Genomic DNA, 25,380 nt, shown 5'->3' on the forward strand with positions numbered 1-25,380 from the left:
GGGCGCTGGAATGCACACAAGGAAGAGAGTTTCTGCCCCAGATTCCAGTCTGGGGAGGGAGGGGGGCCTGCGGAAGTTACCCCCCTCCCCTGGCCACAGCGTTGTGATGGGGTAAATACAAGTGCTAAGAGGAGACAGACAAAAAGCTCCGCTCTCTGTGAAATGTGCTGGTAACTCTTTGATCCATCACTTCTCGATTTTTTCTTTTTGAGTTTACCAAGCATTTTCACACAGAAGAGCTCATTTGTTCCTCACACACACGAGGTGACTTTCCCCGCTTGAGGCTAAAGTCCCACCTGGGACGGCTCCACGGCAGACACACAGCAGGTGCTACTAACCAGAGTCATGAGCAATGCTTCCGTTGGAAGCACCTTCTCCGGGCAAGGCCTGTGCCGAGCCTTGACAAGCGAGGCCTCTCGCCTCCCAACTCTTCAAAACACGCATTAGCATGTTCCCTTTTTTAAAAAATTGCGGTAACATATACAGCACATAAAAGTCACCATTTTCACCATTTTGAAGTGCACGCCCAGGTCAGCGGCATTCACGCTGTCTTGCTACCCTCACTGCGTCCATCCACGGAACTTTTGATCTCAGTGCTGCGAACGGTCTGGATTTGTGTCGTCAGACTCTCTGGGTCCAAATCCTGGGACAGCTGCCCACACGCCGTGTCACCCTGAGCCGAGGGCTTGTTACCGCTCCTGCCTCTCGCTTTCCCATTCCTGAGATTGTGACAGAGCCTGAGTCACCAGGCTGCTGGGAGGCCTGGGCGAGGCAGCGTGCCTGGCATCATGAAGCGCTCAGGGCAAGCAGCCTGCGAGTGTTCTGGTGAGGATCAGAGTGAGCATCGACTTCCTGGCTTTGAGATGAGAGACCACGAGTAGCAAGAAGGGTTATGGTGACGCCAAAGGTAATAGTCATCTGTGAATCTTGGGGTCCCCCTGACAACGGACCGACATTAAAGGTTGTGGCGGGGATTAAATGAGGTGATAAGTGTAAAGTGCCTGGCCTAGAGCGGGCGCTTAATAAATGGCTATCTGTGGTAGAATTACTCCTATTTTAAAGTTTTACAACTCTGTTCCTTCTCTTATGTTCTTGGAGAGAATGTAAATTGCTACAACTCCCATGACGGGCAGTTTGGCAATAGCTATTAAAACGGCCCAGCGACTCCACGCCTAAGAACAGATGACAGAGGGGAAGTGACAGCTGTCAAGGTTTTCCGTTGCAGCGTTGGTTGTAAATGTCCACCAGTTCAGGGCTGACTAAAACAAGCTATGAATTGGAAAACTACACAGCCATGAAAAAGACAGAGGAAGCTCTTCCAGTTCTGACCTGGAAAGATCTCCAAGATCTATTCATTGAGGAAAATGAGGAACAGAACACTAAGTATCACCATACAAGGCTTATCATATTTCCAAAAAACAAGTGGAGGTATATAATCATATTAGCATGTGCATTTTTAAAATCTCTGGAGGGATATACAGAAGGCATCGAGTCCCTGAGAGCTAGTGAAGGGAGGGAGAATTCTTTTTTTAATTGTTATTGATTTCAGAGAGGAAGGGAGAGGGAGAGAGAGATAGAAACATCAATGATGAGAGAGAATCATTGATTGGCTACCTCCTGTGTGCCACACCCTGGGGATCAAGCCCACAACCCCGGCATGTGCCCTGCCCAGGAATTGAACCATGACCTCCTGGTTCACAGGTCTATGCTTAACCACTGGGCAACACCATCCCAGCAAGAGAGGAAGAATTTTAACTGTACATTTATAATAGGTTTTTGTAACCTCTAGAATGTATTACTTATTTAATTTAAAAAATTAACTAGAGTAAAATTTTATTAAGAAAAGAAGAAAGAGCCAGGCTGTGGTGGCTCATTGAACTATGAACCAGGTAGTCACAGTTCAATTCCTGGGCAGGGCAAACGCCTGGGGTTGCAGGCAGGGTGGGCTCCATCCCCTGGGGGGGGGGGGGGGGGGGGGGCGGGCGCGGGACGTGCAGGAGGCAGCTGATCAATTGTCTCTCATTATTGACGTTTCTATATCTCTCTCCCTCTTCCTTCTTCTCTGAAATCAATAAAAATATTTTTTAAAAAAAGAAAAGAAGAAAGAAAGGCAGAAAAGCAGGAAGGCAGGCAGGAAGAAGGCAGGGGAGGAGGGAGGGAGGGAAGCAGGCAGGAAGGAGGCAGGGGAGGAGGCAGGGAGGTCAGGAGGGAGGGAAGCAGGCAGGAGCCTGTTCCTAGCAGACCTGGGCAGGGTAGGAGCGATCAGGCAGGGCTGGGGAGAGCAGGTCTGTCCGGGCTGAGAAGAGGGATGTGCAGTGTAGCACTGCACCCTGGATCTGGCTGAGCCTGATGGTGATAAGGGAGAGGACGCTGACTTACCAGATAGCACCTGATGCTGGAAGTCTGGTGGCCCGTGGCAGGCCGTCTTTGGGGCGTGGCAGCAGCGTGGAGGTTTGGCTTGGCCTTACTTTCAGCAGCTGCTCCCACACTCGGGGCCCCCTTCTTGGGTCCTTCCCCACTCCCAGAACGGAGGACACCCTTTTAGCCTGTTGGCACTCCCTCCCCCCTGAGAAAAGGACAGAAACATGAAAGCAAGGGCCTGGTGCATTTTCCCTCCTTTGTACTGTCTGGTTTCTTAGATTAATTTACATGGCAAATGTACGAGCCAGGGGTATGAAAACCTTCTGGAAACCAGAAAGTCTTCTCCATATAAAAGGCAGCAGTGGTGACATTCAAGCCCCTGGCTAGCACCTCTCTGCTTTTTTGGAAAATAATTTAGAGATGTGATTGGCATTCTCAACCCAGGAGTTATAATAATTTCTTGTCATTGATGGTATGAATGTAGACATGAATCCACAGTTGTATATATACATGTATATTTCTGGTTGTTTTCTCAACATTTGACTACACAAATCTCTTTGCCTAGGCTTTGGCACCTATTACTATTTTAATAATATTACTAACGTATATATTACATATGTAATATGCAATATAATACAAAATAATATAATAATACATATGTCCGTTTGTATAAAATTCATAAATGTATCCATGGACAATAATAATAAATGTAATAGTAATTTACAGTTTTGTTTTCATATTCTTTATCTAATTTAATCTTCAAATATACCTATAAGGTGCATATTTATTTGCCAAATATTTACTGAGCACCCATTGTGTCCAAGATGCCGTGATAGGTCTTGGCACTTTTTAAAAATTGGATTGCGAGAGAGGGAGGAAGGGAAAGGGGGAGAGAGAGAAACATCGATATGAGAAACATCAATCAGTTGCTTCCATTTGCATTCCAGCCAGGGATCAAACCCACAACCTGGGTATGTGCCCTGACTGGGAATCGAGCCTTCAACCCTTCAGTGTATGGGATGACACTCCAAGCAGCTAAGCCACATGACCTAGGGCCGGCCTTGGCATTTCAGAGACAAAAACGACACAACAATGGTGTATATAAGGTCTAGATTAGTCATAGACCAACACACAAATGAACATGCAATAATAGAGCTACATAGGACATGCTGTGGGGGCCCTGAGAAGTGGTATCCAACCCAACTGAGTGATGGGGAAAGACCAGAAAATATTTTCAGGCAAAATGTGGCTGAGTTTAGACTTAAAAGGTGAACAGGCCACAACCAGGCAATATCAGGGACCTGGGTGACCTTTGGCAGTAACCACCCCCACAAGTTTTCATCCCCTGAGGGAGGAGGTGGAGAAAGAGTAAGGCATGGTAGGGGAAGGGACAGATGGAAACATAAAGTTTTTGAGATAGGGACCCATTTTATTTATTTACTTATTTTTTTGTTAATCCTCAACTGAGGATGTCTTTTCATTGATTTTGAGAGAAAGAGGAAGGGAGAGGGAGAGACAGAAACGTCGGTGTGAGAGAGACACACTGATTGGTTGCCTCCCGCATGGGCCCCCAACCAGGACCAGGGATCAAGCCTGCAACCGAGGTATGTGCCCTTGACCAGATGGAACTCAGGACCCTCCAGTCTGCGGGCTGACGCTCTATCCACTGCGCCAAACCAGCAAGGGCGAGAGACCATTTTATAGCAGAGAAAACTGAGGTTCACAGAGATGGATCCTGACCACTCTTCAGTTCCCAGGCCAAGTAACCCTTACCCTACCCTTTCCTCTTAAGAGGAAAGTAAACCAACTAGGACATTAAACTTGGCAGTTGCAAACAATGGTCTGTTAATATGTCGTGAATTTTGATTCCATGTGGACCAAGATAGGAGAACCATTGAGTCAGATGTCTTAAAGGGACCATTGGGTGTCTAGCATATTTCTCCTTTGAGCTGCAGCTAAATGATGGGAGAAATTCGACTCCATCTTAGGTGGCGAAGCTTAATGTCATATTACACATTCTTCAGGAAATCTGCCAATTCAAGATGTATTCTTTTGTGCTGGGCCTTTATTTATCGGTTTGGCTTCCGTCCCTGGGGAATGGTCTGTCTGGTTCTCTCGCCCCAGACACACCAGGCTGATCCCTGACACATCTGGCTCAGCACCACCCACGAGTCTGAACAGGGCCCTGAAAACCACCGCTGACTTTACAGCCCGTTGTCCCACGCCCAGGAGGTGGGCTGTGTCTGGGCTTGCTCAAGCCTGGGAACTTCGAAAGCCTGCCAGAGCCTGCTCAGCTCAAACCCTGCTGAAGGTGGGCACAAGCTCCCACATTGGCCTCTGGCTGGAGGTGGCTCCAGGGATCTGCAGAGGGAAGCCCTGTGGGGCATGGGGGCAGTGGGTGAGGGGTGGGAAAGGAAAGTTTGTGCCTGCTCCCTGGGGGGGGGATGTGAGCAGCTCCTAGAAGGTAAGAGTGCTAAGCAAAGACATGGTGCCCTGATAGTGGTTCAGAAGCCAAGGGAAAGGGCATCAAACATGTCCCAGCTCAGCTTCTACCGTCGTGACCAAGGGCAAATTATGTTTAGCAGAGGGACCGGGACATGTTAAGAATTATTTATGGCGTCTAAGCCCAGCAGGTGCCCTTCTGACCCATGAACTTGAGTTCCAATGCCTCTGCGTCTGCTCTGGGCATTTCATTCCCTTCCAGAAACCCAGTCCCTCTGGGCTCCTTTGCCTCCCAAAGCCTCATTAGGTAAAATCTTAGGACCTCGGGCTCCATCCTAACCCCTGTCCCAGTTGCTTCCTCACCTTGGCCTTGCTGCCAGAATCATGATAGAACCCCGGGGTCGAGAGTTATGGAGCCAGGCAGTCGGTTCTAGCACAGAGTGTGTGAACTTGGCAAGGTGCTTAGTCTTTCTGTGCCTCAGTTTCCCCTTCTGCCTAAAGGAGACAACCATTGCCCTACCTCTTGGATCTGCTGTACGGTGTTTGTGAAATGATGCAGCAAAGTGCTTGGGGCACAGTGCTCAGTGCATGTTTGCCAGTGTGCTCATTGGCATAAAAGTCCTCCTGGGTCAGATCCCATCTTTGTTTTCTGCCCTGATTCTGGGGTTTATAATTTCCTGACCAGCCCCTGCTATTTTCATCCTCCAGCTCCAGGTTGGGCTCCTACTCTTGTCCCTGGAGCAAAAGGTCACTTCCTGTTGGAGCCCAGATGGTCAGCACTAGAAAAATCAGCAGCACGTGCACAGCACTTTCTGGGTTTCTATCATCAGCACATGTCTGATTTGACCTGCGCCCCCTTTTTTAAATGAGGATACCGAGGCCCAGAAGGATTAAGTGACTTGCCTGTATTCACCCAGCTCCCAAGCAATGGAGCCTGGATTGACACCTACCAGGAGAAACCAGGTCAAAGAAAGATTTTGGGGGCTACACAGGCTGCCTTGAGGAAGGGGGAGCATACTTATTGTGTGGTCCCAGGAGGCGGGGCTAGGACCAGGGGGCCTTGGTGGGCTGAGTCCTTCTGGCTCAGGCAATGAGGAGTGTGTTGTTTGTGGAGAATTTGAAAATGACAAAAAGCACATGAAAAGTTGATATGCTTTCATTAGCATTGCACAGTAGAAATTCTAAACAACAAAGTGGTAAAATATTTGCTCCTGCTGGGACAGACAGCTCCTACTGCCCCTCTATGTACTCTACTGCCCAAGAGGAGAAATTATAGGGAGTTAAGTTTCAACTTAGGTACAGAAAGATCTTTCCAACAGGGCATAATGGAAAGTGTGTCTTGGGTTGATGAATAATCCATCACTGGCTCTGTACAAATACAGGCTGGAAAACCACTCTTCCAGGGCACTATTCTGGAGGCTATGGAATTCAATGGGGATGACCTTAAATGACCTTGAAGACACCATCTAATCTCACAAGTCACTTCAAGCAACGACAAGTGATGGATTGAAACAACCCTGTTCAAGTTAGAAAAGGGTCTTTGAACCATGGCCAGCTAGCTCAGTTGGTGAGAATATTGTCCTGATATGCCAAAGTTGTGGGTTCAATCACTGGTCAGGGCCCACATGCAAGAATCAATCAATAAATGCATAAATAAGTGGAAAAACAAATTCATCTCTCTCTCTCTCTCTCTCTCTCTCTCTCTCTCTCTCTCTCTCTCTCTCGTCAATCAGTAAAAAGAAAAGGGTCTTTGAATGAAAGGATACTTGGGGTCTTCCCCATTAGACTGTGAGAAGCAATAAGATAGAAATACTCCAGGGACCTCTGAGCACTAATGTGCTCATGAACATTGCAAACCAAACCAATTGAGGGGCTGGAAAATAGGAGATTGAAGTCTTGTTACTAAAGGTCAGAATCATACAAAGTCTAAGATCCAGGGCATGAACTAAGGGAGGTCCAGAACCCAGAAGGTCATGGAGAAGAAGACCCAAGGACTAGCAAGGAGACCTCAAAGTGAGCATGATCCCATCACACTTACTTAACCCTTCTGCATAGGTGCCACACCTCATTGACTTATAGAAATTAAATGAATTAATATGCATACAGCACAGTGCCTGGCACAATGTAAGTGCTACATATATGTTAGCAAGTACTATCCTTTTTAAAAATATGTTTTTTAAATTGATTTTAGAGAGAAGAAGGGAGAGGGAGAGACAGAAACATCAATAATGAGAATCATCGACAGACCGCCTCCTGCACTCCCCTTACTGGGGATTGAGCCTGCAACCTGGGTATATGCCCTGACTGGGAATCAAACTGTGACCTCTGGTTCATGGGTTGATGCTCAACCACTGGGCCACACCGGCTGGGCAGCAATTACTATCTTTTGTTAAAGGGCCTATCCTAGTGAGCTGTAAGTCTCTTTCTACTCTACACATTTGTCTGGACAATGTTATTTATGCCATCCACATCCCATTCCAACTCCTTAAAGCTATTACTTGGTCTCTTGAAGTCTAAATTGTTATTTTCAATATAATACCTCAGTGTCATTAGAATATGTTTAATATTACATATTATTTACTTATTCCTTTTTTTATTCATTAACATATATACTGAGCACCTACTTACAAATTGAGGTATGAGGGATAGAATGAATGGTCAGTAAAAATAAAGACCCTTGTCTTCACGTAGCTGACAGTCTGATTGGGATAAGGCGGTGGGAGATACTGTGGGACAGACATAAGTTAATAAATAACCACCAAGATGCATGTGAAATCACAGGTGTTGGTGCTATAAGAAAGGAAGACTGGGCTGTTAGACTCTGAAATTAGGCAACACCTTGGTTTGGGGTAGGGTTTTGCTGAGTAAATGATGCTTGAGCCAGGATCTTGAATGCATCTTAACAAGGAAGTTGGAAAAGTTCCAAGCAAAAGCATCATTGTGCTCAAGTGTTCTAACGTCCATCTATCATCGACCAAGTGCTGACCTTGTGTCGGTCACTCTGATAATAACTCTATGTTCATTATTTCATCTAGACATCACATCAACTTTTGAAATGGAAATTATTGTTTGGTCCATTTTACAGATGAGGAAAGTAGGACTCAGAGGGGTTCAGTAACTGATGCAAGCTCATCCATCTGTCCTATAAGCAGGATTTAAATTCAGCTCCACCTCCAGAGCCTGGCCCTTAACCATGAGGGCTGAGCAATATAGAGAAAAAGGGAAGGAGAATGGGCTGTTTGGCAGCATCTAATGAGACAAGAAAGAAGGCTGAAAGAGGAGCAAGAACAGTGCAATACCTGGAAGGAAGACCGTGGGAACCACAGGATCCTAGAAACGAAGTTGAAGGCTTTTTCCAAAGGGAGAGCCTGAGAAAGATTAAATGCTTCCCATAGTCACACAACCAAAAAGTGGTCTAATTATTATCTAAGTTCATTCTTAATGAGGGAAAGGGGACTGCAGTCTTTGTGTGTAAAGCCTAGAACAGTGCCTGGCAAGTAGTAGGTGTCAATAAATGCTGTTGTATAAACTCTAAACTGAATAAAATTGTACTGAGGGGGAAGAAAATCTCCAATGTATGGGGAGATAGGTGACTGGACTGTGTATTGGCAGAGGGTAGGGAAGGAAGGGTTTCAGGAAGACGGCACCCCACCGGCTAAGCCTGCAGGTGGGAATGCACATGGCCCAAGTGGAGATGCTGCTTGAAAGAATACTCTTCGTTGATAGTGTGCTCTTTGGTCATTAAAAGTATTCAAGTGCAGATGGAATGAACACTTTGGACAACCCTGAAAATACATAGGTGTCAGTGATCTTACACACATCTTCCATTCTGGGGGTGATCTCATACAAAATGTTCTTGCAAACAAGCACCAAAAACTTACCATTTTCCAATACCTATGTGGGGACTTCAGGAGAGTGAGGGTGAATGGAGTGAGCTGGCAGCCACTGAAAGAAGCCAGACAACATGGCAGACACCAGAGAAAACAGAGCTACCACCTGGATATCAGATGGCTTTCAAACCACAGCCGTAGACAAAAGAGATGGGCGTGAGCCCCTACGGCAACGCCGAGATATAACATCTGAGAGGCGGTACTGTTTCTCGTTATTAGGCACTCCATTTTTGAAAAATTGTTTTTTTGCCGGATCACTGCTTTTATTTCATAAAATAGGGCTTTGGCTCAAACTGGAATCCAAGGGGTTGAGGAATAAAAGATTATTTTCCCTTCCTGCCAAGAGATTGTCCTTCGGAGCTTGCAGGGTAGATGCTGGCAAGCACTGTGATTTCATTTTGTTTTGCTCATGCAGGTTAAGTGAGTGTTGCCAGAGTCCCAGGTCCAGGCCTTCTGTGGCCTGCAGAGCCTGGAGATGTGTGGTTGTGGGAATGGATGCCTAAAGCCCAATTTCCCCTTTCTGGGTTCAAAAGGTGAAAATGAATATTCGAGTACATTTGCGAATTCCAGGTCTTCAAAGCATAGAACCCTAACCTTTGTGCATTGCGGACAATATATGATCCTGTCCTCATAATATTGCAGAGGAGGTACTATCTTCTTAGGGGGTACTTTTCTTGTCCCCAGTTTATTGGTGAGTAAACTGTGGGCTAACTGTGCCCTAGGTCATACAGCTGGAAAGTGGTAGGGCCTGTAGTTCCCTTTCCCTCATTAAGAATGAACTTAGATAATAATTAGACAACTTTTTGGTTGTGTGACTATGGGAAGCATTTAATCTTTCTCAGGTTCTCCCTTTGGAAAAAGCCTTCAACTTAGTTTCTAGGATCCTGTGGTTCCCACCGTCTTTCTTCTAGGTATTGCACTGTTCTTGCTCCTCTTTCAGCCTTCTTTCTTGTCTCATTAGATGTTGCCAAACAGCCCATTCTCCTTCCCTTTTTCTCTATATTCTCTTCTTGGCAGTCGTGGTCACTGTGGCACGGGAAAGCGTGAATGGAGAGTTCCGTACTGGCTTTTAAACTTCCACTTGAAAATATGACACACCCCTTGTGCTCACACATCATTGGACAGAGCAAATCATAAGTTCATATCTAACTTCAAGCTGGATGTGCTCTTGAATGGGAGGGGGACCAGGTGAGGAGGACATCTGATGTCTCCTTCAGAGCTCTGTTGTATAAATCCGAGTCCTCACCTCTCCTGTTCCGAACATTTACAGATGTGTATTTCTCATCCATTAGAAATCTGACAACTGATCATTGCTTCCTCTTTTTGTTTTGGTTGCTAGGAAGTTCAAAGCCACAAGTACTGTCCACCTCTAGCAATTTGACAGGATTTTATGGCATAAAGATGATATGTTTACCTTATGGCTTAAATTTAATTTTGTTTCTCATCCTTGTATTTTCCTTTGTCTAATTTCTCATTTTAAAAAATTCTGATGTGTATATTTGTGTGTCAGTCAAATCATTTTTTTAATGAGTCGGGGTATTTAAAAAATGCAGACATATGCAGGTATTACACATCCATATAGTATTTCTCATAAGAAATACAAATGGTAATTTATCACTGATCACTGGGTATGTCCTCCACTGGGATGTCCTACAGTTACCTCAAATGCAACATGTTCTACACAAAATGTATCTTTCCCCCAAGTGGTCTCCTTGTCTTAAAATCCTCTTTCCACTAGTAGCTTAACCACATGTGGAAGACAGCAAAAAAAGCTAACAATCTTCCACCCTTCCCTGTTTCTTCATCCTATAGGTTTATCTTTCACAATTTCTTAACAACCAGTCAAATGAGTCACTCCATTTTCTCCAAATATACCAAGTGTTTCCCCCTTACCATATCTTTGCTCATGCTATTTGTCTCCATCAGCAACTCTCCAGATGTAGGAATCCTTCCCATTCTTTAAAACTCATCTCAGCTGTCATTCTTTTATAATATCTGGCCTCATCAGCCACCAAATAACAATATCCTTTCCTTCCAATCTCACTTACTGCAGTTGACTTCATTGACTTCACATTATCTATTTCTCATATACTTACTTTACTTCCTAACATTTAGGAAGCTTCTTGGGGACAAATTTCTTACTGTGCATTTTATTTGTAGCACCCAACTCTTTCTGGCATAGTTGTGAATTGTCTTGAGCGAACTTGATTACCTATCAAAATGGAACATGTGTATGCCTGGTCTCTACCTGTCCTTCACCCATCACATCTTCAAGTACCTCTCTCATGTATCTTAAATCTATTCTCTCTTCAACACTTTCTATTACCTAGGCTCAGACACCATGCTTCCCAGTGCATCTTCTGAAATCCATTGATTCATCTTTTATGTTGTCAAAATTTTTTCTCTCTGTTCCCTTCACCCTCTTGCTGTGACCTCGTGCTGCCTGAGGACTAACAACCCCAAAGGTTATGTGAAGAGGTGAAAACACTCACTGCCCCTTCTGGTTGTAGTCCTTGCCAGACCCATGTGATTTCCCATCATTTCTTGAGGATTCTAGTTCCTGGCTTCTCATTCTCTCCTAACCTAACCTAATTTTTGGTAATTTCAACGTCCATGTAGACAATTCTTCCAATGCCCTGGCCTCTCAGTTCCTTGATCTCCTCCTCCACCAAAGATCTTACATCTCAGCTACCCACAGCCACTGTCATACCCTACACCTTATCATTATCAGTATCTGCAACCCTGTCTATAATTTTAATTTTATTTGTTCTTATCTCTGATCAATACCTCTTATCTTTCCAGCTCATTCTCTTTGGTATCCAATGTCAACAGTTCTTCAGCTCCATCAACTATGGTCTGCTCAGGAAAGTACAACCCTTACAAGGATTGATAACTTGGGCTCTTGCTCTAGTCATGCCTGCACCCTATTAGCTTAACTCTGTGGCTTTGGGCAAACTAACTTTGCTAAGCTTTAGATTTCTATAAAACACTGATGATGACAACAGCCCCAACCTCATAGGACTATTTGAGGATTATACAAGATATGTAAAATGACTAGCACAGTGCCAAACATATATAGAACTCTCAATGAAGAAGATTGTTTATTATGTGTAATAAATGCATATATGCCTGGTCCCGACCTGTAATTGTTGGTCAGCCTAGCAATTGTTTTTCTTACAGTAGCAGCATCCCAACTTGAGAAACAGATCTTTTCCTGGTGCTGGAAGGGGCTCTTAACCCAACTCCACAGAGGACACTGGCCAGTAGGAGCCCTCCATCCCCTGAGAGTGAATAGTGACTGACTCAGAGATGGGCACAGGACGAAGCGAGGCCATTGGGACTCTCCTCAGGGACTTTTTGTGGGAACAGTTGGGACAGAGAGGTCCTCCGCTGGATGTGGGTTGGTAGGACTTAAGCGTGCAGCAAGAAGAGCTCACCTGAGAGCAGCTAACATAAAGGAACATCGAGAGGAGGGCCTGAGGAAGGCTGAGATGGTTGTCCTCGTATCCAGCCATGCTTAAAGTTTGCTTCTGCCTTTTCAGTTACATGAGCCAATAAAACCCTCCATGGTGCTTAAGCCAGTTTGACTTGGGCTTCTATCTCCCTCAGAGTTCTGACTGCTCCATTATATTACAGTGAGATATTGGTCTGCCATTAAACAAGGTGACATAAAGCAACACTGAGACACAGAAAGGTGCTTATTTTATATTTTATTTTTTTATTGAGTAAAATAACTTAGAGAATAAGAAGATACTAATAAGAATGAGAATAATATTCTATTTTATAAAAATATATAGAAAGAAGTCTGCAAGGCTATATGACAATAGATTAGCAAAAGGTATGTCTATTAACAGTTACTTATGCTACACAGCTTAATGCTGAATTTCTATGGGTGATGGGACTGTAGTAATTTGTATTTCTATGTTTTGGCTATATTATCTAATGTTTTTACAATGGATGTAGATTATTTGTTCAATTTTTAAAAGGAGGTTCCCCAAATGAGAAAAAGCAGCTCTTTCTTGCCACACCCACAAGCAGAGCATTAAATTCTAAGGACCCCTCTTGACATCCTTCAGGGTGACTGGGGCTGGGTTAACCTGTTCTGTGGGTTTGTGGCTCCTGGGTGTGCCGGGCCTCACAAAGGTTGAACCAGTTAGAATCACAGAATCATCATTTACAAGTTTAAACAGTCTCAGGGCTGTTGAGAATTTCAGAATTAATCAACTGTGCCCCCTTGGGAGACGGGCAGGCAGAGTGATATGTATGCAGAGCTTTCAAAAGGGATTAATCATGGCTTTGGGAATTGCCCACGTGGTGGGAGGGGCTATGGGGATATTTACATGTGGTGTTATCCAGCACACACACAGCACCCTGTTCATTGCTAAGTGTTTTACATCATGAGAGAGTTTCCCAGCAGAGAAAGGTAGGTTTGTCCACATTTTGAGGGTGGAGAAGTGATGGATCCAAAAATCATAAATGACTCTCTCAGGGGTAGACAGCAGGAAGTGAGCTGAGATTTAGGGTTCGTGTCTGTGCCCTGTCTGGGTGCCAATCTTTTTCTATAAGGGCTGCCTCAGACATGTGCAGCATGCTGCCTCAGACAGAACAGGCCTCCCTCCCTCTCCTTCTAGGGGTGTATTTTAAAAATTCATAGCAAAGTTTTCTCTGGGTTTTTCCTTTTAGAAACACCCAAGGTTCTCTCCTGTAGACTATTTTTATCCATGCCCTAACTCAAGAAGCCAGATTCATTGTTGTGTATCTGCAATAGTCTCTTGGCTTCAAATTGGGGTTATTCCGTGGAAAAGTCACTACATTGCACACATGCCCTCCACTGAGGTTTAGCTCACCTCCATTCTAGGTGTCCTCCATCCCACCTCAGCCCACTGCTGCCCACCCTTCCCATCCCTTTGTGCACGCCGAGCTCCAGCCCTTGAAGCATGCGCTGCGTTCCCATTTGCCACGTGTACCTCCTATGGTTCCATGGCTGGAACACCTTCCTGCACCTTTCTCTGCTGTCCATCCTACACTGGAGTGTACCAGTCACAGAGTGCTCACTTGGTGTTAGGTTGCTGTTTAAGACTATGAATGTTAACTCGCTTAATCCTCACCAGAACCTAATGATGTAGGTACCATTACTATTCTCCCATTTTACAGATGAAGAAACAAAGGCACAGAAACTTGTTCAAGATTCCAGAGCTGGCGGGTGCTGCAAGCAACATTTGGACCAAGGCAGCTGGCTCCAGAGTCCACCCTCTTAAACCACCCTGCTTGGCTTCTCTTCTACACATCCTTTTACTCTGACCTGTGAAGTCACTCCTGATACGTATTTCAGGAATTGCCCTCCTGCTCTGTGTACCCAGAGCCCTTTGCTGGTCCATATAGGATTCCTGTTGTCTTTGAGTGAGGCTTTTATTAGCCTTCGTCCCCTACCAGTGGGGAGCTTTGTATGGACTGGGATTTGGTGCATCCACCATTCTCACTTCCAGATTCTTTCCTGGTGATTTGAAGCATTTGTGGGCTAAAATGAACTGAAACTTAATTAATTAGAAGGTCCCATAATGAATAAACTCTTAAAGACAGTCTTGGTAAGATGCTCCGTAAAAGATTTAACTTAAGCTTCCAAATGTAGATACTTCTCCATTCAAGGGCTGGTTGTTTGAGGTTTTTTCAACCTCCTGCTTTTCCTTCCATTTCTTCTGAACTTTTAGACATTCCATAATTTGAGAGAATCACCATGAGGAGATAGAGGATGAGGAAAAGCATGTTGAGATCATAGCAGTTCTGTCTCTTACCAGTTCAGTGACTTTAGGAAAGTCATTTGAGCTTCTGGAATCTGTTTCTTCAGCCATAAAGTGGGGTCATTATCATACTTAGTGACCTGGTACTGCATGGAAAGCAGCTGATCCAGGGCTTGGCTAATAATAAAAGCTGCATAATTTTCTTTTTCCTTCAGTCTTCAGTTCCTTCTTAAATAAATAGAAATTGGAAAAAAATATATCTGAAGCTGTGCAATGTCCTGACAGAAACAATTGCATAAATTTGCCCTGACCCGTTTGGCTCAGTGGATAGAGAGTATCAGCCTGTGGACTGAATGGTCTCAGGTTTGATTCCAGTCAAGGGCACTGCCTGGGTTGTGGGCTCGATCCCCAGTAGGGGGCATGCAGGAGGCAGCCAATCAATGATTCTCTCTCATCATTGATGTTTCTATCTCTCTCTCCTTCTCCCTTCCTCTCTGAAATCAATAAAAATATTTAGAAAAAAAAGAAACAATTGCATAAATTCAACTAAACCCATATTTACCATTTGATGCAAAATTATTAAGTACCTACTATGTGCCAAGCACTGTGCTAGCTTTGGAGTTACAAAGCCACCTAAGACACAGTGTGTCCTCAAGGAGCTCCCAATCTGGTGGGGGGAACAGACCTGTAAGTAAATAACTCAAAATCAGAGCCAATTTCAAGGATTTGCTTTTCTATTAGAGAGTTTATAGGACTGTGGAAGAGGGATGGCATAAAGAAAAGCTTTGTGGGGAGGTAAGATCTAAGCTGGGCCTTAAAGAGGGATATGTTAGACAGAGTTCTTAGCTGCAAGCAACAGAAAGCTTCTTTAGCTAGCTTAACCAAAAAAAGAGCAAGGTATAGAAGGAGATCAGGAGATCATGGAAATTACAGGAGGCTGAAATGACCAAATGAGTAGAATCAAGGGAGCCATGGATGAAGAATACACACCCCACATGGAAAAAAATGGGCTGGTTTGGCCTTGTTGCTACTGAGAATGTCCTTTTATTACCTGTCAAAGTCCCAGGACAGAATGTATAACAAACTGAGCAAAGTCACATGTTCAGCCACTGGCCAAGTCAGGATGAGGAATTGAAGGCTAGTAGCTTTGGCTTCTTTAGCAAGAGTTGGTCATTCCTTTCCAACTCTAAAAAACACACCACTAAGTTATTGTACTACCAGCAAAAATTAATTTATTCAGGAATAGCAAAGAATTGCAATTCAGGATATTCAAGTTATGACAAAGCCATAGGCAAGTTTGGAGAAAGAGAAGAACTTTTTTTTTTTAAATAGAGGAAGGGGGAAGTTAGGAGGAATTAATACAGAGTCCATTGGAAGAAACTGGAAGTTTGAAGTGTAGTGACTTTTCATTGGCCGAGCTGTTGCCAGGTCAGGAGAAAAATCTTCCATTCTCCTGCCGTGGTAGTAAAGTAGAAAACATCTTCCTGTAGGAGATGCAAGGTACGGCTCTTCCTGGTTGGGGTGACTGACGAGTAGTAGAGTGTGAGAGCTCCCCCTACAAATCCTCTTGACTCCAATTGTAGTTGAGGCTTCCTTTATTCATTTTCACGCCATCAAGACCACAGACATGGAGAATGCCCTTAGGATCAGCATTCTACTAGAAAGGTAGGGATGTTGGGTACTGGATGGCAAAAAGAACCCCAAGTTCCTCTATGGTAAGTAGAATTCCAACAGTAGGTGGCAAGGAAGGAAAGGCATGCCAGGAACAGAATAGAATCTGCAAAAGTAAGGGAGGGGGAATGTTCAGGGTGGTGGAGGGAATGCAAGACAGCTTCGTGCCGTCAGACTGCGGTGCAATGCAGAAAGAGTTATATTGAAAGACAAAGGCAAATAGGTGGAGCCCAAATCACAGGCCTTATAAATGCCACAATTAAAAGCCTAGACCTTATGTTGTAGCCAAGAGCAGTCACAGAGGTCTTTCAAGAAAGGAAGCCATGCCTGGGAGAGAAGACCAGGTTGAGGCTGTGTTTCTAACCTGTTTTCTCCACAGGCTCGCATGGGTGCTGGCCGCACTGTCACAACATCCATGAAGACTATGGGAGCACAGCCAGTGGAGGCAGGAAGGAGTTCTCCCTTTGAGATCAGATTCAAGAGCATAGCTGGAGCCTGATGGCCTCGCAGAGCCAGAACTCAGAGCAGGAACTGAACTAATGAGATCGGCTTCACGGGAAGAAAAGCTTTTAAGTTGCTTCGTTTGCCACTGGATTTGCTCTCCCTAATTAGTCAAATTCAAGGCAACTGGGCAACTGTCCAGGTCTCCCTGGAAATCTGGGGTAGTATTTTCCCTACACAATATCCATTTCCATTTTTTGTGGTAACAGACCCTCAATTTTTTTTAAAAAAATTGAAGGCCTCCACACACTAAGTCGGAGAATTTTTAGAAGGGGTTGGCTACACTGGGGAAGATATGTGGTGAGAGGAGGTCACTTTCCCAGTGCTACTCAATTCATAGCATTTGGGAGACCTCCCAACTTAATTTTTATTCAGGTCAGAAGTTACAAAATGGCGGCTCATGAATCATTGCTGTCCATGGGATTCTGTTTGGCCTGCAAAATAGTGCCATTAAAAATAAAAATCACTAATTCACGGCACCAGCTGTGACCTGGTGCAATGCCCCCACAGGGTCCCAGGCCCGAGGCTCACCCCAGGGCCGAGCACTGAGTGCTCAAGGCCCCTCTATGTTGAGCTCCCCAGCAGCAGCAGGAGCAGGAAGCGCAGGCCACGCAGGCACCCAACTGAGACAGTGTTGGCTGCAGAAAAAGAGAAACCACTGAAATGGCGGAAGCTACCAGAAACGTCATAAATGGTTTCATTCCGTTGAAGAAGCTATTATTGTAGCAGTAAATGGCCCAGCCATTGGACTGGGAGCATCCCCACATATTGCCTCTCTGTAATTGGTTTGGGCCGATGAAAAGGCTTGGGCTCAAACACCCTTTATTACCTTCGGACAGAGTGCAGGTGACTGTTCCACCATTACGTTTCCCAAGATTATGGGAGGAGCATCTGCATGTGAAGCATGGATAGATGGCCCGGATCTGGCAGCGAAAGAAGGCCTGCTCCCCTGGGTGTCCTGGCCTGGGACCTTCACCCAAGAAGTCATGGGTCACAAGCAGCCTGCCTTGTGCAATCCAGTTGTGCTGAGGAATCCAAAGCATCCCTGCACTGTAACATGATGATGGAGTTGGAGCCGGCCAATGGGAGGGAGTGTGAAGTGCTAAAGAATACCTGGGGTTCCGCCCAAGGGAGGGACTCCCTGTTGAAATACTTGAGAGGAAGATGGATGAGTTTTGATTGGCAGGCTGCCTGCCGATGACCCTGAAATTATAGAGCGGGACATCTGTAGCTCCAAGGTGCTCTAATCCATTCCCAAAGCCTGAAACAAGTTCACTCCAAGGTCACACTGGATGCAGGACTTGAAACATCCAAGCTATTTATTACCAAGGAGTTTTTAAGTACTGTAACTTTCAAATAAATGACTGCAAAGCTCCTTTGTCCAAAAGTCATTATTTTATACTTAATATATACACAAGTATGAACGTACAATGGCAAGCGCTAGACAGCTCTTTGAAGCTCTCAGTTTCTGTTTATCTTTTGGCTTGTACTGTATACAAAAGGAAAGTATGTTTTGCTGGTTTGGGGTGGCAGAAAAGTCTAGAATAATGTTTGGTTTCCTTATTTTTTCCTTCTAGAATAGACTCTAAAGAGGCACCAGACAGCCTCACCTCCCCTACACCAAATAGAGATACCGAAAGACCTGAGATGTGCTTTTGTTTCCAGAAAGGTACAGGTACCTCAGATGAAAAATCTAAATCAAAAGTAAGACATCTTTTCGGATATTTCTGATGAAAACTCCACTAATGAACATGGCCCCAAACTAAAGTATGCTTGGGATTTATGCCGCAAAAAATCAATTGCCTTTTCCTTCCTGTTTAATGTGTCTGGTTCTTACCCAGTTAACATGAAGAAACCACTGTCTCCAGAAGAAAGCTGGTTTTGCAGAAATAGCGAAGCACTGGATAGCTTAGGTGTAAATATCTAAGTTACGCTAGCCTTCATGGGATTGATTTAAATAGTGTCTCTGACCCATTTGGAAACATGACTGCAAGCTTCTTGTTGCTGGGTGAGAAATACTACTTCATATTACACAATTTTGGTTTTCTATTTGCAGATAAGATTGATGGATTACACCAGAAAATATGTTTATGTTTGTAAAGTGTAATTTTTAGGTTCACTTAGGATATATTTTATTTAGTAAGTTAGAATTCTTTTGGCCCTAACTGGTTTGGCTCAGTGGATAGACCGTGGGCTTAAGGACTGAAGGGTCCCAGGTTGATTCTGGTCAAGGGCCTGTACCTTGGTTGCGGGCACATCCCCAGTAGAGGGCGTGCAGGAGGCAGCTGATTGATGTTTCTCATCAATGTTTCTAACTCTCTATCCCTCTCCCTTCCTCTGTAAAAAAACAATAAAAAATATTTTAAAAAATTCTTTTGGCACACTATTAAATGCAGAGACTCCTTTTTTCTTAAAAAAAAAAAAAAGAACTACTTTATATTTGACATTTAATGTTCTTGGTATCCGCTTTCATGTCGACACAACATTCCGAGTACAGTGCAGTGCCCAAGAGTGCCCTGCGTAAACAGAGGTGCACTTGCTCTCAGGAGTGGCAGCTGGTTCCTGCATACAGATGCCTCTTATTAGTCAGGCTTCAGAGCTTGCAATCATACTGAATGTCTGAAAAGTGAAGTCAAAACCTTCCTTCTGTACAGTTTTGAAGTTTATACTTAGAACCGACCGCCTCCTGGCTGCAGGGAGAGCTCTACAGGGGGTAAATCTGCCTTTACCTGGGATTGGTTGGTGCAGTATTTTTGCATCAAACAAGGGCTCAAACACCCTTTTTTTGTTCAGTATGAAATGTATATAAACTATACAATCTGTAAAGTTTTTATAAAACATTCAGCTGCCAGAACTGGTTAAATAAGATTAAGATTTTTAAATAAAAAATCATTAATATTTAAAAGTCAGGAGATTTTATCTATATTTCTGATTATCTTGAAAAAAAAATGGGAAGGTCTGTCTACACTGGATTATTCTGCTCCTGGCAATTCTAGGCTGGAATTGAGCAGCTGCCCCTTTTAGACAGGTGTGAGCACCATGATTTGCCACAGTCTCCACCCAGCTGCTCCATTCACTTAGGTCACCAGCCTGGCACCTGAAGCATATGATGCACTGGAAATATCTCAAATTCTCCAGAACACAGATTTGGCTAAACACCTGCTTGTGGGTTTGACTTGCTATTGTTGATAAAATAATTCCCTGGAGGTATGAATAGACAAGTTAAAAATCTCTGGGGGTTTCATCCTGTCACACACACATACAAATAAACCCTGATTGGGTTGGAAGCAAAAGTTCAGGACATCCGGAGAAAAAGAACAGGAGAATAAGGCCCCGTCCTCCTTGCCCTTACTCCATACCAAAAGAGTAGAGACCCTGCAGCCAGAGTGCCTGAGTTTGAAAGCCAGTTTCTCCAATCATTGTCAACATGCTCTTAGTCAAGTTCACTAACTGTGCGGTGCCTATTTCCTCATCTGTACAAAGCACTATATTCCCCTCTTCTGTAAAATGTAATGAAATTCTCATCTCATAGGGCTGCTGTGAGGACTCAAAGAGTTAAAACTCTTTAGAACAGTGCCTTGCACACAGCAAACTCTCAATGTTAATGTATCCATTTTAGATAATGTTTTAAAATATATTTAAATGTAAATTACATATGAGGCCATATTTATAGATATATCATTTATCCTGGAAAATTACATGTTCCACATACATTTGTTGGAAGCACATTTCTATATAGCAAAATTATGATAACTTGGACCCTCTGCCCTATAGTCCATGAAATATTTGGAATGCTTTTCCCTGGGGTAGGATTACCTAATGACCATGGGTCTCTTTGGGAAAGGATGAGGGACATCATTGCCATATGTGTTTTCCATAGTGTTACTGATCCTCCCTCCTGCAATGTGCTCTGCATCTCCCTCAGGCCATGTGCTCTGCGTTTGAAAACGGGCTCAGGCCTGGAAACTGAGCAAGGAATCAAGTTTTTATTGGAGCATCTGCCCGTAGCCTCCTGATTGTCACTCTTGGTTTCTTTTGTTTGTAGGTAGAGCAATATTTTCCTTTGTTGCCCATACAAACACAGGAAAAGAATTAAAGCCAGAAATGGAGATTCCCTCATTGCAATTGAGGAAAACCCAATTCTTGGCTTAGACTTTTCTATTTGAATTTTCATCACTGATTCAACTAGATCCATTTAAAGTTGTTTTCTCAAAGCTGAAAAACTCTACCGGACTTGTGCACTGGGGGTTCGTCTCCTGTGATTTCCACAATTTGCTTCAGGTGGGGGAGTATAATTCTGACCGGGAGGCGGGTAGGAAATCACCCCTCGGTTGGAGGATTGGCCAGAAGCATCTCTGCTTCCCGCTTTGTTGTGTGCTCATCAGCAGAGCGGGCGTTTTCCTGGGAATCTTGGCTGCCAACCTGGGGAGGTGAGGTCACTGAACAGTGGGGGTGTGGGAGAGTTAGGTCTGTGCGCAATAACCGCTTTGGAGAATATTCTGGATTGAGGTAGGGGGTCAGGAAAACACCCACAGGCTAAGGTTCTCTCATGAGTGTGCTGGCAGCATCTCAAACCATCTGGGTGGTCGGACAGAGTGCTGGAAAGCCTCAGCTAGAAAAGCAGGAGGTGACGGGATAGTGTGATGCTGGGATTACCAGCCTCTGCTGAGGTTTGTTTTGGGGTGAGTCATCTCAATGTCTAGAACAAGCAACTACGGCCAAGTTCATCAGCTAATTGCTCGGTCCTCATCTGCATCTCATGAGCATGGACAGAAGCTTTGCTTCTCACCAGAGATTTGTGCTCCTACCATAATCGATCAACAGGTCTGAAATCCCACAAGTGATTGTCCCTTTCTTCAAGCCATTGATTTATTTGGTTCTATCCTTCCTTCTTATGGCCCTAAATCTATATATCATATACATTATGTACCTATATTTTTATGTCATGTATTACATACTTAAATATATTGATTATATAACATTAGATATATTTTATACATTAGAATACAAAAATATATTAAATATAAATAATGTATTATAAATATACTAGAGGCCCGGTGCACAAAAATTTGTGCAATCGCGGATAGGGGGGTCCCTCAGCCCGGCCTGTGCCCTCTCGCAGTCTGGGGCCCCTCGGGGGTGACCACTTGCTGGCTTAGGCCTGCTCCCCAGGGGATTGGGCCTAAGCTGGCAGTCAGACATCACTCTGGCAGCCCGGCAGCCCTCGGGGGATGCCCACTTGCCAGCAGGGAGCAGACCTAAGCTGCAGTCAGACATCCTTAGCACTGCTGAGGAGGCAGGAGAGGATCCCACCACCACCGCTGTACTGGCAGCCATCAGCCTGGCTTGTGGCTGAGCAGAGCTCCCCACTGTGAGAGTGACTGACCACGAGAGGGCAGCTCCTGCATTGAGCATCTGCCCCCTGGTGGTCAGTGTGTGTCATAGTAACCAGTCATTCCCAGTCTTTCTGCTATTAGGGTCAGTTTGCATATTACCCTTTTACTATATAGGATAGAGGCCTGGTGCATGGGAGGGGGCCGGCTGGTTTGCTCTGAAGGGTGTCCCGGATCAGGGTGGGGGTCCCGCTTGGGTGCCTGGCCAGCCTGGATGACGGGTTGATGGCTGTTTGCAGCTGGTCACACCCCCTTCAGGGTGCGGGTCCCCGTTTGGGTGCCTGGCCAGCCTGGGTGAGGGGCTGATGGCTGTTTGCAGCTGGTCACACCACCTTCAGGGTGGGGGTCCCCACTGGGGTGCCTGGCCAGTCTGGGTAAGGGGCTGAGGGCCGTTTTCAGGCTGGTGGGTGACTGAAGCTCCCAGCCTCTTTTTTTCTTCTTCTTTTTTTTATTCTGGGATTTATTTACCTTCTATGGCTGTCACTGGAGCTAAGAGCCAGCTCCAGCTCTGAGGCCATGGCTGGCTGAAAGCAGGTATCTGGGTTTGTTTAGCTTCTATAATTGAAACTCTGTTACCATCACTGGCGCTCTAAGCTCTGAGCCCGCTGCCCACTGAAAGCAGGTATCTGGAGTTTGTTTAGCTTCTATAATGCAACATTGTTGCATCCGGAGCTCAGAGTTGGGCTGCAGCAGGCGGGGAACCTTGGCTTCCTCTGTCACTGGAGCAAGCAAGCCTCATGTTTGCTTCAGCTGCGTGGCTGCCGGCCGCCACCTTGGCTGGCAGTTAATTTGCGTATCTCACTGATTGATTAGCCAATGGGAAGGGTAGCGAAGTTACGATTTACTACCATGTTTCTCTATTATTAGATAGGATATATGTATATTTATAGTAATATACCTTCATTAAACCCTTACCATATGTTCGAGTTACTTGTCTATTTTTTTTCCCATTGGACTGAACCCTCTCCAATTATAATTGGATTATATTAATCAGAATTTAATTAGTACCTTTTGAGTGTCTGGTCCTCAGAACTCAATAAATGTTTGTTGAATGATTGAAATTAGTACAATGTCTGCTCATAGATAATATTAAGCAAATGCTTGATGGATGGATGAATGAATGAATGAATGAATGAACAAATTAATAGATGAGCATAGTCTTGGGCCCAAAGTGGATCAGTCCCATATGAACATTTTGCAGGGCCTGAGCAAGAGAACAAGTTGAGACCCACTTACTAGATGTCCAAATAATTAAAGTTACAAAACAAGTTAACATACTGCTAAATACAATGTTGTCTCCTCCTACCTCAATAATACATCTTTATAACAAAAAAGTCAAGAGATACATGAAGTTATATATGTATATATGAAAAAATATCAAAGATGTCCAAGTCTAATTAATATCACAAATATTTAGGTATTTTGTTGAAAGGCTGATGATGTTGGGATAAATAATAAAAGAAAGGCATACATGATGTATAAATTATTACAGAAGTAATCTATACCATTTACTTTTCTCACCTTTATTTTAGCAAAAGCACTGGTTTTTTGTTGTTATAATTGAGCCTTTCACAAAGTTTGTGTTCTATTGACAGTAATGCCAGATTGTACAACCTTTCTTCATTAACAACAGTGTGTAGCTCACTTTATGCAGGAATTAATTTCAATTTGAGAACAAATATACAAGCTCATAGGGACAAGAGTATCAAGTGCAGCAGTCTATTTTAGTTAGGGTTAGAGTGACTAAAAGAGAAACAAATGGGGCTATCGCTGTGGGAATGGTCGAGTAAATTGTGACCTAGCTACACTGTTATACGCAGACACTTAAAGGAATAAGTAGGTGCCATTAACAATTGACATGGAAGGATTTCCTTGAGATATTTCTGAGAAAAGCCATATGTAAAGAAATGTGTATAATTCAGCTCAATCCTGTAAAATAGACAATAACAAAAACCTGTGTGTATGTATTTTTTACACATTTATATATGATTTATTTGCATATGGAGAAAAGTATGGCAGGAATCACAATTATTCTTAACCTAGATTTTATATATATATATATAGATGTATATATAGAGAGATGTATATATATATATATATATATGTGTGTGTGTGTGTGTAGTGATATAGGTATAATAGGGAGGTGGATATGAAAAGGTAAAATCTGGCTAAAATGAATTCTCCACGTTTGATTTGATCTCAATTATTAAATACTAGAGGCCTGGTGCACGAATTCATGGGTGGGGACAGGCGGGGTCTGGCTGACCCCGCTCCCAATCGGGGTGGGGGGCCAATTGAGGGTGGAGCCAGCCAGGGGGAGGGGCCATGGGTGGTTGGCCAACTGGCCCTGTCCTCTGGTTGAACTTCCGGTAGAACTCCTGGCCAAGGGGACAATTTGCATATTAGCCTTTTATTATATAGGAAGGATTCTATATGTGTTTTATGAAAGATAGGAAATTGGGGGAATGTTTGTATTCATATTTACTGATATGTAGGGGTGATAAGATATATAATTGTCCCGAAAAAAAATACTGTGCTCGTCTTCTGTGTCATTCACAGTGAACAAACTAAACACCCTGTCCATATGTGTCTGTGCTTTTAGACGGATGAAGAAGGAGAAAGATATGGAAAGACATGTACCAGGCTTTTAACATGAGCTCCCTTGGGGGGGCTGAATAAAATATGAAGCAGAACGAAGACACATCTCTTTTTTTATTTTACTGGTTAATGTAAACTTTAATATATTGCATTTATAATTTGAGAAATAACAAATCAGGACTTTCTTAAAAAATAGAAGTCCTTGGAGACCAGCTTTCTTAAGATATAAGGCCAAAGTGGCAAGACCATAGAACTTTAACATGCATCAGAATTACTGTAGTAGGGCATTTGCCCTGTGGTCAAATCTTGAAGGCAGAGAACTCGGAACCCAGCCATCAACATCTGTAAGAGGCTCAGGTTACAGAGAGACTTGAGTTCAAATTCTTGCTCTATGACTTAAGAGCTGGAGAGTTTGGGCAAGTCATTTTATTTTCCCATGGCTTAGCTCTTTCACCGGTAAAATGAGCATAATAACTACTTCAGAGGGGGGATGAAGAAACAAAAGGAAATGCAAGCCAGTGACTGACACCAATTCAAATACCAATTTCTGCGAGTGTTAGTGGGCAGGCCTGTGAAATCTGTGTTGGCAACTCTGCTGTGGGTTGGAATGTTTCCAGATTCTTAGCTCTAGGGGTGGGAGGGGACTGCTGGGCTAAGCAGCCTTGCTTAGTGAGCTGTGGCCCTGGCTTGTTAGGTAGGGCTCTGTTAAAGGTGCTGCAGGCTCCCAGGCACTGTTCCCTACATGTCCTCCCTTGGGGAAAGGCCTCTCTATTGAGGGACAGTTCC

General features: G+C 44.1%; 1 long non-coding RNA gene and 1 pseudogene across 1 annotated transcript; both read left to right on the forward strand.

The window, feature by feature from the left end:
- Positions 1 to 246: 246 nt before the first annotated feature.
- Positions 247 to 14,640, forward strand: LOC118670998. Its single transcript, XR_004972542.1, has 2 exons — positions 247 to 907; positions 13,848 to 14,640. It is a non-coding gene; the product is annotated as an uncharacterized LOC118670998 (long non-coding RNA).
- Positions 14,641 to 15,924: 1,284 nt separating this feature from the next.
- On the forward strand, positions 15,925 to 17,978 carry LOC118670835 (annotated as a pseudogene).
- The last annotated feature ends 7,402 nt before the right edge of the window (positions 17,979 to 25,380 follow it).

Source organism: Myotis myotis, unplaced genomic scaffold, assembly GCF_014108235.1.
Source record: "Myotis myotis isolate mMyoMyo1 unplaced genomic scaffold, mMyoMyo1.p scaffold_m19_p_16, whole genome shotgun sequence".
NCBI classification, from domain to species: domain Eukaryota; kingdom Metazoa; phylum Chordata; class Mammalia; order Chiroptera; family Vespertilionidae; genus Myotis; species Myotis myotis.